Genomic DNA, 19,138 nt, shown 5'->3' with positions numbered 1-19,138 from the left:
AAATCATTTGGGCAGGTATACGATTAGGAAATGTTTAGAGGGATGAGGGAGGCAAAAGGGACTCCTTTGGGAAAGCTGGTCAGAATGGGCAAGTTTGAACAAAATGTCTGTTTCCCTTCTGTATGACTCTGAGCAGAGGGACCTCAGGGTTCAGGTGAATGATTCTCTGAAGGTGGCTGGGCAAGTTGGAACAGTTGTTAAAAAAGGTTAGGATCCTTGGGTTTTATACATACAGATACAGAGTATAAAAGCAAGGGGAGTGAAGCTGCACCTCAACAAATCATTGGTGAGATGTCATTTGGAGAACTGTGTCCTGTTCTGGCCACGTAAATTAAAGGATGTTAAAGCCTTGGGAGAGTTCAAAGGAGATTTACCAGAATAATACCAGAAATTAGGGATTTCAGACACAAGGAAAGGTTAGAGAGAGTGGGCTTATTCTCCTTGAAGCAGAGAAGAATAAGAGGTGACCTCACTGAGTTGTTCAACTAGACTGTCACAGAGAGAGCTGGGAATGCAATGCCGAAACTTCTTTATTCAGAGAGCTGTTAGGATTTGGAATGCACTGCCTAGGAGAATGGTGGAGGCAGATGAAAGGGGTGAAGTTAGAGAGCTATGGTGTTAGGGCTAGGGTATAAGACTTGCAGGATTGCTCTTTTGTGAGCCGGGACTGACACAATGGGTTGAATGAGAGATAATGGGGACTGCAGATGCTGGAGAATCCAAGATAACAAAGTGTGGAGCTGGATGAACACAGCAGGCCAAGCAGCATCTCAGGAGCACAAAAGCTGACGTTTCGGGCCTAGACCCTTCATCAGAGAGGGAGATGGGGAGAGGGTTCTGGAATAAATAGGGACAGAGGGGGAGGTGGACTGAAGATGGAGAGAAAAGAAGACAAGTGGGGAGGAGAGTATAGGTGGGGAGGTAGGGAGGGGATAGGTCAGTTCAGGGAAGACAGACAGTTCAAGGAGGTGGGATGAGGTTAGTAGGTAGGAAATGGAGGTGCGGCTTGAGGTGGGAGGAAGGGATAGGTGAGACGAAGAACAGGTTAGGGAGGCAGGGACGAGCTGGGCTGGTTTTGAGATGCAGTGGGTGGGGGGGAAGAGCTGGGCTGGTTGTGTGGTGCAGTGGGGGGAGGGGACGAATTGGGCTGGTTTTGGGATGCAGTGGGGGAAGGGGAGATTTTGAAGCTGGTGAAGTCCACATTGATACCATTGGGCTGCAGGGTTCCCAAGTAGAATATGAGTTGCTGTTCCTGCAACCTTCGGGTGGCATCATTGTGGCACTGCAGGAGGTCGAGGATGGACATGTCGTCTAAAGAATGGGAGGGGGAGTGGAAATGGTTTGCGACTGGGAGGTGCAGTTGTTTATTGTGAACCGAGTGGAGGTGTTCTGCAAAGCAGTCCCCAAGCCTCCACTTGGTTTCCCCAATGTAGAGGAAGCCACACCAGGTACAGTGGATACAGTAGACCACATTGGCAGATGTGCAGGTGAACAATGGGTTGAATGACCTCCTTCTGTTGCCGTAAAATTCTCTGATTCTATGTTGGTGTCGTTGCCTACAGATCCCTGAAGGCAGCAGGACAGGTTAATAGTGTAGGTCAGAAGGTATACAGGATGCTTGTCTTTGTCAATAGTGGCAAAGATTATTTTTTATTCACCTTGTGGGATGGGGCATCACAGGGTGGGCCCAGCATTTATTGACTGTCCCTAGCTGCTCCTTCAGAAGGCGGGGATGAGCTGCCTTCTTGAACTGCAGCAGTCTATCCACTGTGGGTTGACCCACAATATCCTTAGGGAGGGAATTCCAGGATTTTGACTCAGTGACAGTGAGGGAACGGCGATATATTTCCAAGTCAGGATGGTGAGTGATTTGGAGGGGAACTTGAAGCGGGTGGTGTTCCCATGTATCTGCTGCCCTTGTCCTTCTGGATGGAAGTGGTTATGGGTTTGGAAGGTGCTGCCTGAGGATCTTTGGTGAATTTCTGCAGTGCATCTTGTAGATAGTACACACTGCTGCTACTGAGTGGCGTTGGTGGAGGGAGTGGGATGTTTGTGGATGTGGTGCCAATCAAGCGGCTGCTTTGTCCTGGATGGTGTCGAGCTTCTTGAGTGTTGTTGGGGCTGTCCCCATCCAGGCAAGTGGGGAATATCCCATCACACTCCTGCCTTGTGCCTTGTAGATGGTGGGCAGGTTTTGAGGAGTCAGGAGATGAGTAGGTCGCTGCAGTATTGCTAAATTCTGTCCTGTTCTTATAGCCGCTGTGTTTATGTGGTGAGTCTAGTTAAGCTTCTGGTCAATAGTAACCCCCAGAATGTTGATAGTGGGGGATTAGAACTTAGAACATGGAACAGTACAGCGCAGTGACATTCGTGCCACACAAATGAAAGGCGATGACCATCACCAATAAGAGACAATCTAACCAATGCCCCTTCACATTCAACGGTGTTACCATCACTCAAGGATCTGCCTCGAGGATCTGATTTGGGACGACTGCTGTTTGTCATTTTTATAAATGACTTGGACGCAGGCATAGGTGGATGGGTTAATAAGTTTGCAGATGACACTAAAGTGGGTGGAGTGGTGGACAGTGTGGAAGAATGTTGCATTCACCAACATAGAATCAGAGAATTTTACGGCAACAGAAGGAGGTCATTCAACCCATTGTTCACCTGCACATCCGCCAATGTGGTATATTGTATCCACTGTACCCATTATGGCTTCCTCTACATTGGGGAAACCAAGCGGAGGCTTGGGGACCGCTTTATAGAACACCTCCGCTCAGTTCGCAATAAACAACTGCAGCGCCCAGCGCATCGGCCCTCGAATTTGCACCGACCTGTGAACTAATCTAAGCCTCTCCCCCTACACTATTCCATCATTATCCATATGCTTATCCAAGGACTGTTTAAATGCCCCTGATGTGGCTGAGTTAACTACATTGGCAGGCAGGGCGTTCCACGCGCTTACCACTCTCTGAGTAAAGAACCTGCCTCTGACATCTGTCTTAAATCTATCACCCCTCAATTTGTAGCTATGCCCCTCGTACAAGCTGAAGTCATCATCCTCGGAAAAAGACTCTCACTGCCCACCCTATCTAATCCTCTGATCATCTTGTATGTCTCTATTAAATCCCCTCTTAGCCTCCTTCTCTCCAATGAGAACAGACCCAAGTCCCTCAGCCTTCCTTCATAGGGCCTGCGCTCCAGACCAGGCAACATCCTGGTACATCTCCTCTGCACCTTTTCCAATGCTTCCACATCCTTCCTGTAATGGGGCGACCAGAACTGTATGCAGTAGTCCAAGAGAGGCCACACTAGTGTTTTGTACAGTTGCTTGACATCACGGCTCCGGAACTCAATCCCTTTACCAATAAAACCTAACACACCATAAGCCTTCTTAACAGCACTATCAACCTGGGTGGCAACTTTCAGGGATCTATGTATATGGACAACAACATCCCTCTGCACATCCACACTACCAAGAATCTTTCCATTGACCCAATATTCTGCCTTCCTATTATTCTTCCCAAAGTGAATCACCTCACATTTATCCGTATTAAACTCCATTTGCCACCTTTCAGCCAATTCTGCAGTTTATCCAAGTCTGCCTGCAACCTGCAACATTCTTCCACACTGTCCACCACTCCACCGACTTTAGTGTCATCTGCAAACTTACTAACCCATCCACCTATGCCTGCGTCCAAGTCATTTATAAAAATGACAAACAGCAGTCGTCCCAAAACAGATCCTTGAGGCAGATCCTTGAGTGATGGTAACACCGTTGAATGTGAAGAGGCATTGGTTAGATTTTCTCTTATTGGTGATGGTCATCGCCTTTCATTTGTGTGGCACAAATGTCACTTGTCCCATGTCAGCAGTAATGCCTATGTTGGTAATGCCTGTATCCAGTCATATCCAAACCTGGTCATATCTAAACTCAGTAATGTCCAAACCAAACATACGCATTTTCCTGTTCTCATCATCCACGAGGATACATGTTCCCAGCATGGGGCAGACTGGACTGTGGATTGGAAATAATAATTCATGATCATACTGAATGGTAGAGCAGGCCTGAAGGGCCAAACAGCCTCCCCCTGTTCCTGATTGTTACGCTGTTATGCCTGAAAGTGTGCAGGAATGAAAACGCTCATCAGAATGACAAATCTGGGATAAGAACTGGAATGTTGTAACTCACACATCTGGAAAGTGTTGGACAATGGGATCATGCTGAACGGTTTCTCTTTAACCAACATTGAGACCATTTGTTAAATGCCCTCTGCCTATCTATGCTGTAACCTTCTATCATTCTCTGGTTATACCAGGGTTTCCCCTGGGTTATTTGTAAACAGTGCTGGAAATGCCCCTTAATTTGATGAACAGAAAATTATGTGAACTTAGAAAGTGGAGTTAAGGTTCTGAGCCCGATAAAATACAAGAGCTCACTCCATGAAATAACAACATTGAGCAGGAATGATGATGTCTGCTCTTCCCTTCCAACAGGGTGAAGATGATCTCTGTGATTGTGCTGGTGGCTTGCTGTGGTGTGGGGACCCTGGCATGTGGTAAGAGTAAAATCTTTGTCGTTTCAAAACTGCTCCTTCCTGGAGTGTGTGCTTCCCCCAGCTCTCACTCCTGGAGTGTGTGCTTCCCCCAGCTCTCACTCCTGGAGTGTGTGCTTCCCCCAGCTCTCACTCCTGGAGTGTGTGCTTCCCCCAGCTCTCACTCCTGGAGTGTGTGCTTCCCCCAGCTCTCACACCTGGAGTGTGTGCTTCCCCCCAGCTCTCACTCCTGGAGTGTGTGCTTCCCCCAGCTCTCACTCCTGGAGTGTGTGCTTCCCCCAGCTCTCACTCCTGGAGTGTGTGCTTCCCCCAGCTCTCACTCCTGGAGTGTGTGTTTCCCCCAGCTCTCACTCCTAGATTGTGTGCCTCCCCCAGCTCTCACTCCTGGAGTGTGTGAAAGTTGGAAATTGAGCTTCCTTCCCCATTCCGTATGATCCAAAGTGATTTTCCACTACACTTTTTCACCTCTTTCCCAAACAACAGTTAATGCACATATGAGGCCATTCAGCCCATTGAGACTTTTCTGTCTCGCCACAAGAGCAACTTAGCCCATCCTAGAGGAGCATGTAGGATTTATGTCCTTTGATTCCTTCAAGGGCGAAGATAATTCCAAGCATCTACACCTTTTGAGTCAAGAAATGTCTCATCATCGCAGTCTGAAATATGAGCTCCTTATCTGTGTCCCCCTGTTCTAGATCCTCCAACATGGGGGCAACAGCCTAAGGGGGAATCCTATCAGTCCCCTTTGTGTTTAAATGAGATCACCTCTCATTCTCCCAGAGTGTACTGATCCCATTCACTGACCACCTCGTTTAACTACGATTGTACATTGTAGGAGCTGATGCGAACCTCTTGTGTTCCAATTCAAACACATCATTCTGTAAGTAAGGAAGCCAAGACTGCACAAATAATCTGGGTGCGATCTCACTAAACCCTGTACAATTATAGCAAATTCTCCGTTCACTTTGCAGTAAAACTCAACATGCAACATGCCTTCCGAAATAGCAAGTTAACTTTGTGTTCCCTGTGTCAGCACTCCCTAGTCTTTCTAAACATCACCCTTTACAAGTTTAACACAGTGTGGAGCAGGAAAGTTGACGTTTTGGGTTGGGACTGTTCTTCAGAAAAATCTGAAGATTTTCTGAAGAAGGGTCCTGACCCGAAATGTCAACTTTCCTGCTCCTCTGAAGCTGCCTGGCCTGGAGTGTTCCTCCAGCTCCACACTGTGTTGTCTCTGATTCCAGCATCGGCAGCTCTTACTACCCTTCACTAGTTTCATGCTTTTCCAACAAACAAAGTGAATAACGTCACATTGCCCCACGTTACACTCCAACTGCACCTTGACGCCCATCTATGTCTCTTTGTATCCTCCTTACAACTTCTATTCCCAACCAACCTGTGTCAATTGTAAGCACAACTGAATGTGTTTCTTCCTGTAAGTCATTAATGTTGATCGTAAATAGCTGAAACTCCAGTACTAATCCTTTGGTTCTCCATTGGTCACATCCTGCTAATAAAACACAAGTCATTTATGTCGACTCTCTGCTTCCTGTCCATGAACCCATCCTTATCCACACTGACACAGTACCCTTAACCTGATGAACTTGTCTATTGATATAGAGTCGATAGCCAGAGGCTTTTCCCCAGGGCAGGATTGACTGCCACGAGGGGTCATAGTTTTAAGGTGTTAGGAGGAAGGTATAGATGAGACGTCAGAGGGAGGTTCTTCACCCAGGGAGTTGTGAGCGCATGGAATAGTTTACCAGTGGTATCGTGGAAGCGGAGTCATTAGTGACATTTAAGCGACTGCTGGACATGCACATGGACAGCAGTGAATTGAGGGGAATGTAGGTTAGGTTATTTTATTTTTGGATTAGGAATATTCCACGGCACAACATCGTGGGCTGAAGGGCCTGTACTGTGCTGTACTTCTCTATGTTCTATGTTTCATGTTCTTACATTACTCAAGGTTAAAGGGATCAAAAGGTAGGAGGAGAAAGTGGGAACAGGGAACTGAATTGGATGATCAGTCATGATCATATTGAATGGTGGAGCAGGCTGAAAGAGCCAGAATGCCTCCTCCTGTTAGTATTTTCCATGTTTCTATGATTACTGTGAAGAACCTTTTTGAATGGACTTGAAAATCCAGCAACATTACATTGACTGGGTCGCCAATATTTACTGTCTTTTACTAGTTACACTGTGAAAAAGTTCAAATAAATTTGTGTAAAGGAACTTCCCTTTTGTAAACCCATCTTGACTTTCTCCGATCACGCTGTGCCTTACGCAATGACCATTAAAACCCTAAGATGTGGGAACAGAAGGCATTCAGCAAAGTGAAACCAAAAGAACTGAGGATGCTGTAAATCAGGAATAAAAACAGAAGTTGCTGGAAAAGCTCAGTAGGTCTAGCAGCATCTATGAAGGATAAGTCATAGTTAACATCGCAGGTCCGGTGACCCTTCCTCAGAACCAGGCCCCTGCATATTAGAATTTTAGAATCATATAACAAGATAGTGTCTAAACCTAATTCTGTTACTTTACTCTCCATTGCCACAGACTATAAATGGATGTGCGAAAGAAGTAAGGGTGATGTAAGACAAAGCTTTTTCGCACACGGCTAGTGGTTAGGGACCACTCCCTCTGCCTGGGAACAATGAGGATGCCGATTCAATTGAGGCATTCCAGAAGGACATTCGATGGTTGTTTGGTTAGAAGTGAAGTGCAAGGGAATGAGGGAAAAGATTGGTGCGATATAATGATGCTCAGTTGGACAGTCAGAGCAGATACAATGGGCCAAATGGCCTCCTTTCTCTGATTCTGGACACAATTGCAGCTTTCCATAACAAGGAAAGTTCACTGTCAGAACCTAGATCATAGAATCATAGAACCCAACCGTATGGAAACAGGCCCTTTGGCCCAACAAGTCCACACTGACCCACAGAGCATCCTGCCCAGACCCATCCCCCTAATCCATCCCTGAACACTACGGGCAATTTAGCATAACAATCCACCCTAGCCTGCACATCTTTGGACTGTGGGAGGAAGCCGGAGCACCCGGAGGAAACCCACGCAGACAGGGAGAGAATGTGTAAGCCCCACACAGACAGTTACCCGAGGTTGGAATCGAACCCAGGTCCCAGGCACTGTGAGGCTGCAGTGCTAACCCCTGAGCCACCGAGCCACCCACATTTAGGTTGTCTCCTTGTATTTACAGGGAACGTGGCTCTCAGAGGGAATGCAACTCAATCAAGTACCAGATGGGGAGGAGATGCGAACAATGCCATCGATGGAAATCGAAATGCCTTCTATGGGAATGAGTCCTGCACTCACACTGACACTGATGACAAACCCTGGTGGAGCCTCGATCTATTCGATGCTGTTTCCGTCTTGTCAATAAAGATCACAAACAGGCAGGATTGCTGCTGGGGCCGCCTGAGAAACGCTGAGGTCCGTGTTGGACTTTCCACCCACGACAGCGGCAACGCCAACCCAATGTAAATATACCAAACACTCTCACTAATCCAGCTTACTGCAACAGCTAGAAACAGGGAAATCCAAACAAAACTCTCCACAGCAGGTCAGAGCGTGTCTGTGATGAGAAGCAGTTCATGTGGAAAAGTTCATTCCTGTTTCTCTTGACAGATACTGCCTGACCTGATGAGTATCTCCAACTTGCTGTGGTCGGCTTCTAGCCTAGAGATTCCGACTGAGAAAATGAGAGAACTGGGCAGAGGTAAACACAGCTGAGGAGGAGGATCAGGTGGAATCAGTGGATCAACAAAGAGATCCTGATGCTTGATCTCTCATTGAGAGTTTGTGGAAAAACAGGAACAGGGGAAGGAGGTGGTACAATCCGATACCCTACAAAAGTACGCACTGCAAACACAGAAGCTTCATTGCAATGTGCTAAACCAGAGAGGGATCTGTGATTCTAATTGGTGCAATTTTAACCAAGTTAATTTAAAATTTGAAGGCAAGTGTTAAATATTTAGGATCGTCTGCTGGACATTTTCACAGTTCCTAATCCCAGTTAGTTGGTCCTCTCGTCCCTTACAATGGGAGCTTACCTTCACTCACTGTGGCCAGCAACACAGAGGCCCTTCATCTGCGTGAACTATTCTTTCATTCCATACACACCTCACTGTGCATTTCTCCAAGGAGTCAGCTATGTGAATCCTTTGGGAAATCAAACCCAACATCAAGGAGCAGATGAGGACTCTAGGTCTGTAGCCAATGGAGTTTAGAAGGATGAGGAGTGATCTCATTAAGAATCTCTTACAGAATACTGAGGAACCTGGAAACAGTGAACATGGAGAAGATGTTTCCACTGGTCGGAGAGATTGGGACCCAAAGGAACATCCTCAGAGTGAAGGGGCGACCCTTTAGAACTGAAATGGGGAGGAGTTTCTTCAGCCAGAGGGAGGTGAATCTGTGGAACTCATTGCCACAGAAGGCTGTGGAGGCCAGGTCACTGAGCGTATGGCGAGCAAACTCAATGGGCTGAATGGCCTAATTATGCTCCTATATATGATGGTTTAACAGATTGTGTTTCACTCCTGAGGCTGGTACGAAGCTGGGTAATCTCCTGGCTCACTGCACCCAGCCTAACAATGCACTGGCTGGTTGAAAGAACAGTGTGTGTTAGACAGTCAGACCATGCAAGATAGGAGCAGGAATAGGCCATTTGGCCACTCAAGCCTCCTCCACCACTCAAGAGGATCATGGCTGTTCAGACACTCCTCCCGTCCTCTTTCCCCATGACACCTGATTCCCCGACTGATCAAGAATCTGTCGATCTCAGCCTTAAACATACACAAGGGCTCTGTCCCCACACCTCTCTGTGGCAAGGAGTTACAAAGACTCAACCGTCTCAGTGAAAAAAATTCCTCCTCATCTCAGTCTTCAATTGGCACCTATTATTCTTGTACTATGCCCCCTGGTCTTAGACGCTCTCAAGAGGGAAACATCATCTGAACATAGATAGAACATAGAACATAGAACAGTACAGCACAGAACAGGCCCTTCAGCCCATGATGTTGGGCCGACCATTGATCCTCATGTATGCACCCTCAAATTTCTGTGACCATATACATGTCCAGCAGTCTCTTAAATGTCTTGCTTCCACAACTGCTGCTGGCAACGCATTCCATGCTCTCACAACTCTCTGTGTAAAGAACGCGCCTCTGACATCCCCTCTATACTTTCCTTCAACCAGCTTAAAACTATGACCCCTCGTGCTAGCCATTTCTGCCCTGGGAAATAGTCTCTGGCTATCAACTCTATCTATGCCTCTCATTATCTTGTATACCTCAGTTAGGTCCCCTCTCCTCCTCCTTTTCTCCAATGAAAAGAGTCCGAGCTCAGTCAACCTCTCTTCATAAGATAAGCCCTCCAGTCCGGGCAGCATCCTGGTAAACCTCCTCTGAACCCTCTCCAAAGCATCCACATCTTTCCTATAATAGGGCCACCAGAACTGGACGCAGTATTCCAAGTGCGCTCTAACCAAAGTTTTATAGAGCTGCAACAAGATCTCACGACTCTTAAACTCAATCCTCCTGTTAATGAAAGCCAAAACACCATATGCTTTCTTAACAACCCTGTCCACTTGGGTGGCCATTTTAAGGGATCTATGTATCTGCATACCAAGATCCCTCTGTTCCTCCACATTGCCAAGAATTCTATCCTTAATCCTGTACTCAGCTTTCAAATTCGACCTTCCAAAATGCATCACCTCGCATTTATCCAGGTTGAACTCCATCTGCCACCTCTCAGCCCATCTCTGCATCCTGTCAATGTCCCGCTGCAGCCTACAACAGCCCTCTACACTGTCAACGACACCTCCGACCTTTGTGTCGTCTGCAAACTTGCTGACCCATCCTTCAATCCCCTCATCCAAGTCATTAATAAAAATTACAAACAGTAGAGGCCCAAGGACAGAGCCCTGTGGAACCCCACTCACCACTGACTTCCAGGCAGAATATTTTCCTTCTACTACCACTCGCTGTCTTCTGTTGGCCAGCCAATTCTGTATCCAGGCAGCTAAGTTCCCCTGTATCCCATTCCTCCTGACCTTCTGAATGAGCCTACCAAGGGGAACCTTATCAAATGCCTTGCTTAAGTCCATATACACCACATCCACAGCTCGACCCTCATCAACTTTTCTAGTCACATCCTCAAAGAATTCGATAAGGTTTGTGAGGCATGACCTGCCCCTCTCAAAGCTGTGTTGACTGCATTTAATCAAGCCATGCTCTTCCAGATGGTCATAAATCCTATCCCTCAGAATCCTTTCTAACACCTTGCAGACGACATACGTGAGACTTACTGGTCTGTAATTGCCGGGGATTTCTGGATGCGAGTTTGCTCGCTGAGCTGGAAGGTTAGTTTTATAGAACATAGAACATTACAGCACAGTACAGGCCCTTCGGCCCTCGATCTTGCGCTGACCTGTCATACCGATCTCAAGCCCATCTAACGTACACTATCCCATGTACGTCCATATGCTTATCCAATGATGACTTAAATGTACCTAAAGTTGGCGAATCTACTACCGTTGCAGGCAAAGTGTTCCATTCCCTTACTACTCTCTGAGTAAAGAAACTACCTCTGACATCTGTCCTATATCTTTCACCCCTCAATTTAAAGCTATGCCTCCTCGTGCTCGCCGTCACCATCCCAGGAAAAAGGCTCTCCCTATCCACCCTATCTAATCCTCTGATTATTTTATATGTTTCAATTAAGTCACCTCTCAACCTTCTTCTCTCTAACGAAAACAGCCTCAAGTCCCTCAGCCTTTCCTCGTAAGATCTTCCCTCCATACCAGGCAACATCCTAGTAAATCTCCTCTGCACCCTTTCCAAAGCTTCCACATCCTTCTTATAATGCGGTGACCAGAACTGTACACAATACTCCAAGTGCGGCCGCACCAGAGTTTTGTACAGACGTTTTGTCACCTCTTTTCTTAATTTGAAAAAATATACTTTATTCATAGAGTGTACAAAAAATAAAACATTTATACACCTACCCAGTCATGCAAGCCACTCCGGGTTACCCAGGGGGTACGTACACCAACTAAAGGAAAAAAACAAAACAGAGAGAAAGAAAAAAAAACAAAGCAAAGAAACCGCCCCAGCAGTCGTCACCCCGCACAGTCCCCATTGGCCCCCTGACCAGTTGGGGAAGGCACCAGCTGGGCCCAGTTACCAGATAGGGCCCTTGTTTCTATTCTGGACGAGGGGTTTCATGCCGTGGTCTTTCCCCACCGCGCCTTGGCGGCGGCTGCCCCAAGCCCCAGCGCGTCCCTCAGCACGTAGTCCTGGACCTTGGAGTGCGCCAGTCTGCAACACTCGGTCGGGGTCAGTTCTTTCAGCTGGCAGACCAGCACGTTGCGGGCAGACCAAAGAGCGTCTTTCACCGCATTGATGGTCCTCCAGGCGCAGTTGATGTTGGTCTCGGTGTGCGTCCCCGGAAACAGCCCGTAGAGCACGGAGTCCCGCGTCACGGAGCTGCTCGGGACGAACCTCGACAAATACCGCTGCATCCCCCTCCAGACCTCCTGCGCATAGGCACACTCCAGAAGGAGGTGATCGACAGTCTCGTCCCCCCCCCCCCGCAGCCACCTCGAGGACAGCGTGCGGTGGCGCAGAGATTCCGGGCATGCATAAAGGATCTCACTGGCAGAGCCCCTCTCACCGCCAGCCAAGCAATGTCCTTGTGCTTGTTTGAAAGTTCTGGCGATGAGGCATTCTGCCAAACGACTTTGGCAGTCTGCGTGGGGAACCACACGACGGGATCCACCCTCTCCTTTTCCCGAAGGGTCCTGTGGATACTACGTGCTGACCACTGCCTGACGGCCTTGTGGTCAAAGGTGTTTCCTTTCAAAAATTTCTCCACGAAGGACAGGTGGTACGGAACGGTCCAACTACTCGGAGCGTTCCGCGGCAACGAGGCCAGGCCCATCCTTCGCAACACCGGGGACAGGTAGAACCTCAGTAAGTGGTGACACTTGGTGTTTGCATACTGAGGATCTACACACAGCTTGATGCAGCCACACACAAAGGTAACCATCAGGGCGAGGGTGGCATTCGGTACGCCCTCTCCCCCATTTCCCAGGTCTTTGTACATGGTGTCTCTGCAGACCCGGTCCATCCTCGACCTCCAAATGAAGTGGAAGATGGCCCAGGTGACCGCAGCAGCGCAGGTCCGGGGAATAAGCCAGGCCCGCGCCACATACAACAGTACCGAAAGCCCCTTGCACCTGACAACCAGGTTCTTACCCGCGATGGAGAGGGACCGGAGCGTCCACCTGCCCAGCTTCTGCCCCAGTTTGGCGATACGCTCCTCCCAAGTCTTAGCGCACGCCCCAGCTCCACCAAACCAAACACCCAGCACCTTCGGGTAGTCTGTCCTGACGGTGAAGGGGATGAAGGAGCGGTCGTCCCAGTTCCCAAAGAACATGGCCTCGCTCTCACCCCTATTGACTTTGGCACCCGAGGCCAGTTCAAACTGGCCGCAGATGTCCAACAGCCTACTCACCAACCGACAATCGGTGCAGAAGACGGCGACATCGTCCATGTACAGGGAGGTCTTGACCTGAAGGCCTCCACTGCCTGGGATAGTCACGCCCTTCAGGCTCACGTCCTTCCTGATGGAGGCGACGAAGGGCTCCACACAGCACACAAACAAGGCAGGAGAGAGCGGGCAGCCCTACCTGACTCCAGATCTAACAGGAAAACTGTCTGATTCCCACCCGTTGATCGAGACTGCGCTAACGATGTTGGCGTAGAGCAGCCGGATCCAATTGCAGATACCCTCCCCGAACCCCAATTTGGAGAGGACGTCCCTCATGTAAGCATGAGAGACCCTGTCGAAGGCCTTCTCCTGGTCCAGGCTGACGAGGCAGGTGTCCACCCTCCTGTCCTGCACGTAGGCGATCGCGTCCCTGATGAACGCGAGGCTCTCAGCGATCTTCCTGCCCGGCACAGCACAGGTTTGGTCAGGGTGAATCACTGACTCCAGGACAGACCTGACCTGGTTGGCTATGACCTTGGCCAGGATTTTGTAGTCCACGTTCAAAAGTGAAATGGGACGCCAATTCTTAATTTCTTCCCTCTCCCCCTTCCTCTTGTAAATGAGGGTGATGATGCCCTTCCTCATGGACTTACACATTTCCCCTGCCCGAAGCGCACTATCGTACACCTCCAGCAGGTCCTGGCCGACCAGGCCCCACAGAGCGGAATACAGCTCGACCGGTAAGCCGTCGCTTCCGGGAGTCCTATTCCTCTGCAAGGACTTGAGGGCTCTGGTCACCTCTTCCAGGGGTATCGGCCAGTCCAGCCACTCCCTCGTGCATTCGTCTGAGACCTCCGTGATAGACGACAGGAACAACTCGGAGGCCGTGCTGTCCGTGGGCTTCATGTCGTACAGTCCAGCATAAAAGGACATGCTGATCCTCAAAATGTCAGGCCGAGGCGACGTCGCCGAGGTTACGTCACCAAGCCGACGTCCTCCTTCAGCCGGCTAAGCACAGAGCTCTCTTTGTGCACCTTCTGAAAGAAGAAACGCGAGCATGTCTCGTCCTGCTCCATGGAGCGGACCCTGGACCGGAAGATTATCCTGGAGGCCTCCGCGGCGAAGAGCGAGGCTTGCTGGCCCCTCACCTCGCGGAGGTCCTCTGTTGCATCGAGTCCCATCGACTGCAGAAGGAACAGGTTCTGCATCCTTTTCTGGAGTCGCGACAGCTTTCCCCGCCTCTCTCTCGCCTTCCGAACACCCTTGAGGACAAAGAGCCTCTTGATGTTCTCCTTCACTGTCTCCCACCAGTCGCCTGGAGACTCAAAGAGGGGTTTCATGGTTCTCCAACCGGCGCACTCCCTCTTAAGCCCCTCGACGTTCTCTGGGGTCAACAGAGTTGTGTTGAGCTTCCATGTCCCCTTGCCGGCCGGCTGGTCGTCCCATAAGTGACAGTCGGCCAGCAGGAGGCAGTGGTCAGAGAAGAACACCGGCTTGACACCCGTGACACAAACAGGAAGTCTATCCTTGAGCGGATAGACCCGTCTGGCCGTGACCAGGTGTACCTCCGATGCACTCCGTCTGCAGGGGTGCTGAAGATGTCAAGCAGCTTGGTGTCCTTCACCGTGCCCGTCAGGAATCTGGACGTGACGTCCAGTTGACTCCCCCCACCTGCTGTCCCCACGCCGGATCTTCCGTCTGCATTGAAGATGCAGTTGAAGTCCCCGCCTAGGATGACCGGCCTGGATGTAGCCAGCAGGGGTGGAAGCCGCTGCAGGACGGCCAACCGCTCACTCTGTACCGCTGGGGCGTACACATTGATCAGCCTCTGGGGAGCATTCCTGTAGGTGATGTCAGCCACTAGGGGGCACCCCCCCACCACCTCCTGAACTTGAGAGATGGTGAAGTTGCGCCCCCGCAGCAGAATAGCCAGGCCCGAAGAGCGACAGTCGTTACCCCCCCAACCAGATCGAAGGCCCACAGGTCCAGGCGCCGGACCATTTCCCGTACCTGCTGAGGTGCGGTATCCCGCACTCCTGCAGAAACAGGAGTCCGCCTTGACGGTGGTCAGGTAGGCCAACGTGGACACATATCTCGCGGTTGACTTGACGCTGCACACATTAATGCTCGCAATTCGTACCCCCATTGTGGGCAGTGACCGCAGTACCCTCCCCAAGTCCAAGGTCCAGCCCCTCCATCTGTCTCTTCATGCCCATTGCCCGGGCTAACTGCTGGACGCTCTCCTGGCTCAGGAAACCGTTCGTGCTGCCTTCCGGGTGGCATCCCCCCATTGGGGGTACGGAGGCAGGAGAGTCCGGCTCTGGGTCAGGCTGGGGACGCGCTGTTTCCTCCTTCCCATCTGAAGTTTCCAGGGGGCCCTCCAGGGCCCCAGTGGCATGTGGCTGGGTGTCGGAGGGAACCTCAAGGCACCTCCCGTCACCTGGAAGTGGGGTGCTGCTTTCCTTCTCCCTGGAAATCTTCAGCTTCTGCTTTGGGCGGGCCTCCTCTGAATCGCCCTCATCAGAGGAGCTCTTATAGCCCCCCTGTAGCTGCCTCTTCCCGCCTGATGGTTGCGGTGCCAGGGCCTGCCGGCGTGCCTTCCTTCTTGCCTTCCGGACTGTCGTCCACTCCTCTGGGTCACCTGGCGCCTCCGTCATCGACTCCGGTTTGTTGGGGGGGAGTGGAGTCTGCAGAGGCACTTTGCTGGCCTTGGGTCCATCCTGCGGGGCTGGGCCCTCCTGCATGATCTGGCCCTCCTGCACATTAGTGGGGTCCTTGCTGGGCCCTGGTGCCTTCCTCTCCTCCGGGGGGGCTGGCCCCGCATTTCCCCTGCCGGCAACCTGGGCGTAGGTGGTACCCCGCTGCGGGCATGCCCTATAGAAGTGGCCCGCTTCCCCGCAAAGGTTGCAGCTTCTCTCTCATGGGCAATCCTTTGCAAGGTGTCCCTCCTCCCTGCAGATGGTGACTTTGCAGTCGGCCGCCACGTGATCTGGCCTACCACAGGCATGGCAGACTTTAGGTTGCCCTGCATAGGTCAGGTAGCCCTTGCTCCCGCCGATCGCGAAGCTGGACGGTGGGTGTGCGACATTCCCGTCTGCGCCCATCCTCAGCGTCACCTTGACCTGCCTCTCACTGGTCCAGATGCCAAAGGGGTCCACGATGTCAGTTAGGTCCCCTTCCACCTTCACATACCTTCCGAGGAAGGTCAGGACATCAACTGCTGGCACATGCGGGTTGTACATGTGTACAGTCACCATACGGCTCCTCTGCGCTGGCATCATGAACAGCGGGACAGCGGTCAATACAGAGAGGGGGCCCTCACCTCCTTTCTCCTTGAAAACCTCCAGGAAGCGCTCGCAAAGCTTGGCACTCCGGAAGGTCACATCGTAAAAACCTCCTCCGGGGAAATCCTGCAGGCAGTAAATGTCCGCAGCAGCGAACCCACAACAGTCCAACAGGACCCTCTTCATGAAGAAGGTGCGGTCCACAGGTGCACCTTCATCCACCTTCTTTACAGAAACACGGATGGTGTTCCGGACCCCCTGACCTGGGGCACGAGCACTTGCCGCAGCCATCGTTGCAGGTTGGCTGCTCCCCTGAACCAGCGTTAGGCCGAAGCCAGCATTAAGATCCACCGGTTGCAAGGGTGCACAGCCAACCCGACGTCTTCCTTCCACCTCCAACACAGTCGCGCTCCCCTGCTCTCGGTCCACAAGAGAGTGGGTCTTTATTTTGTTCTGGATGTAAGCTGGTTGACTGAGCTGGAAGGTTAGTTTTCAGACATTTCGTCACCATTCTAGGTAACATCATCAGTGAGCCTCCGACGAAGCGCTGGTGTTATGTCCCACTTTCTATTTATCTGTTTAGGTTTCCTTCGGTTGGTGATGTCATTTCCTGTTCTTTTTTCTCAGAGGATGGTAGATTGGCTCTAAATCAATGTGTTTGTTGATGGAGTTCCGGTTGGAATGCCATACTTCTAGGAATTCTCGTGCGTGCCTTTGTTTGGCTTGTCCTAGGATGGATGTGTTGTCCCAATCAAAGTGGTGTCCTTCCTCCTCTATATGTAAGGATACGAGTGATAGTGGATCATGTCTTTTTGTGGCTAGTTGATGTTCATGTATCCTGGTGGCTAGCTTTCTGCCTGTTTGTCCAATGTAGTGTTTGTCACAGTTCTTGCAAGGTATTTTGTAGATGACATTCGTTTTATTTGTTGTCCGTATAGGGTCTTTTAAGTTCATTAGCTGCTGTTTTAGTGTGTTGGTGGGTTTGTGGGCTACCCTGATGCCAAGAGGTCCGAGTAGTCTGGCAGTCATTTCGGAAATGTCTTTGATGTAGGGGAGAGTGGCTATGGTTTCTGAGCCTGTTTTGTCTGTTTGTTTGGGTTTATTGCTGAGGAATCGGCAGACTGTGTTCATAGGGTACCCGTTCTTTTTGAATACGCTGTATAGGTGATTTTCCTCTGCTCTGCATAGTTCCTCTGTGCTGCAGTGTGTGGTGGCTCGTTGGAATAATGTTCTAATGCAGCTTCGTTTGTGGGTGTTGAGATGGTTGCTCCTGTAGTTCAGTATTTGGTCCGTATGTGTTGTTTTCCTGTAGACGCTGGTTTGAAGTTCCCCATTGGCTGTTCGCTCTACTGTGACATCTAGGAATGGCAGTTTGCTGTTGTTTTCCTCCTCTTTTGTGAATGTTATGCCAGTAAGGGTATTATTGATGGTCTTGAAGGTTTCCTCTAACTTGTTTTGTTTAGTGATGACAAAGGTGTCATCCATGTCGCGGACCCAAAGTTTGGGTTGGATGATTGGCAGAGCTGTTTGTTCGAGTCTCTGCATTACTAAAACAGCAGCTAATGAACTTAAAAGACCCTATACAGACAACAAGCAAAATGAACGTCATCTACAAAATACCTTGCAAGAACTGTGACAAACACTACATTGGACAAACTGGCAGGAAGCTAGCCACCAGGATACATGAACATCAAGTAGCCACAAAACGACATGACCCACTATCACTCGTATCCTTACATACAGATGCGGAAGGACACCACTTTGATTGGGACAACATATCCATCCCAGGTCAAGCCAAACAGAGACACGCACGAGAATTCCTAGAAGCATGGCATTCCAACCGGAACTCCATCAACAAACACATTGATTTGGAGCCAATCTACCATCCCCTGAGAAAAAGAACAGGAAATGACATCACCAATGCAGGAAACCTAAACAGATAAATAGAAAGTGGGACATAACACCAGCGCTTCACCGGAGGCTCACTGATGATGTTACCTAGAATGGTGACGAAATGTCTGAAAACGAACCTTCCAGCTCAGCAAGCAAACTCACATCCAGAACCTCAACCTGAGCTACAAATCTTCTCAAAACTCGCTCAGGAAACATCATCTCAGCATTTACCCTGTCAAGCCCCTTAAGAATCCTGTTTATTTCAATGAGAACACCTTTCATACTTCTAAACTCCAATGAGTAGAGTCCCAATTAGTTTAGCCTTTGCTCAAAGATAGTCCCCCATACCAGGGATCATCGCTGTGATCCTTCTGTAAGCTGTCTCCAATGAAATGATGTCTTTCCTTAAATAAGGGGATCAAAACTGCTCACGGTAATCCAGATGTAGTCTCACCAGCACCTTGTACAGCTCCTGTAAGATTTCACAAATCTTTAATGCAGTGAAAATGTATATGTGGGCCAAATTGCTGCTTAAATCAGGTTTCTGATTTGAACCAGAACCAGTGAATAGGAGGCATGGCAGGGGAATCGTCATAGACCCAGGATCGCTGTATCAGACTGTACAAGCCTGCAGTGAATCACATCTCAGGGAGAGGCTGGGGTGTAGAGGTGATGTCCCTGGACTAGTTATCCAGGTTAGTGCCGTGGTCACAGATTCAAATGCCAGTACTATAGCTGTGCCTGGAGTTAGTTAGAATGTAGAACCTGGGAGCCGCTCAGTCCAGACAATCCAGCTTTCTAATGGGCTTATGTTAATGGCGTATTTTGCAGATGTGGAACCATTACAGGCCTCAGAGCAGGAGAAACTAAAGTCCTTAACTGTCACGG

The sequence above is a fragment of the Stegostoma tigrinum genome, chromosome 2 (genome assembly GCF_030684315.1).
Source record: "Stegostoma tigrinum isolate sSteTig4 chromosome 2, sSteTig4.hap1, whole genome shotgun sequence".
Taxonomy (NCBI): domain Eukaryota; kingdom Metazoa; phylum Chordata; class Chondrichthyes; order Orectolobiformes; family Stegostomatidae; genus Stegostoma; species Stegostoma tigrinum.
Note: the sequence above shows the minus strand (reverse complement) of the source record.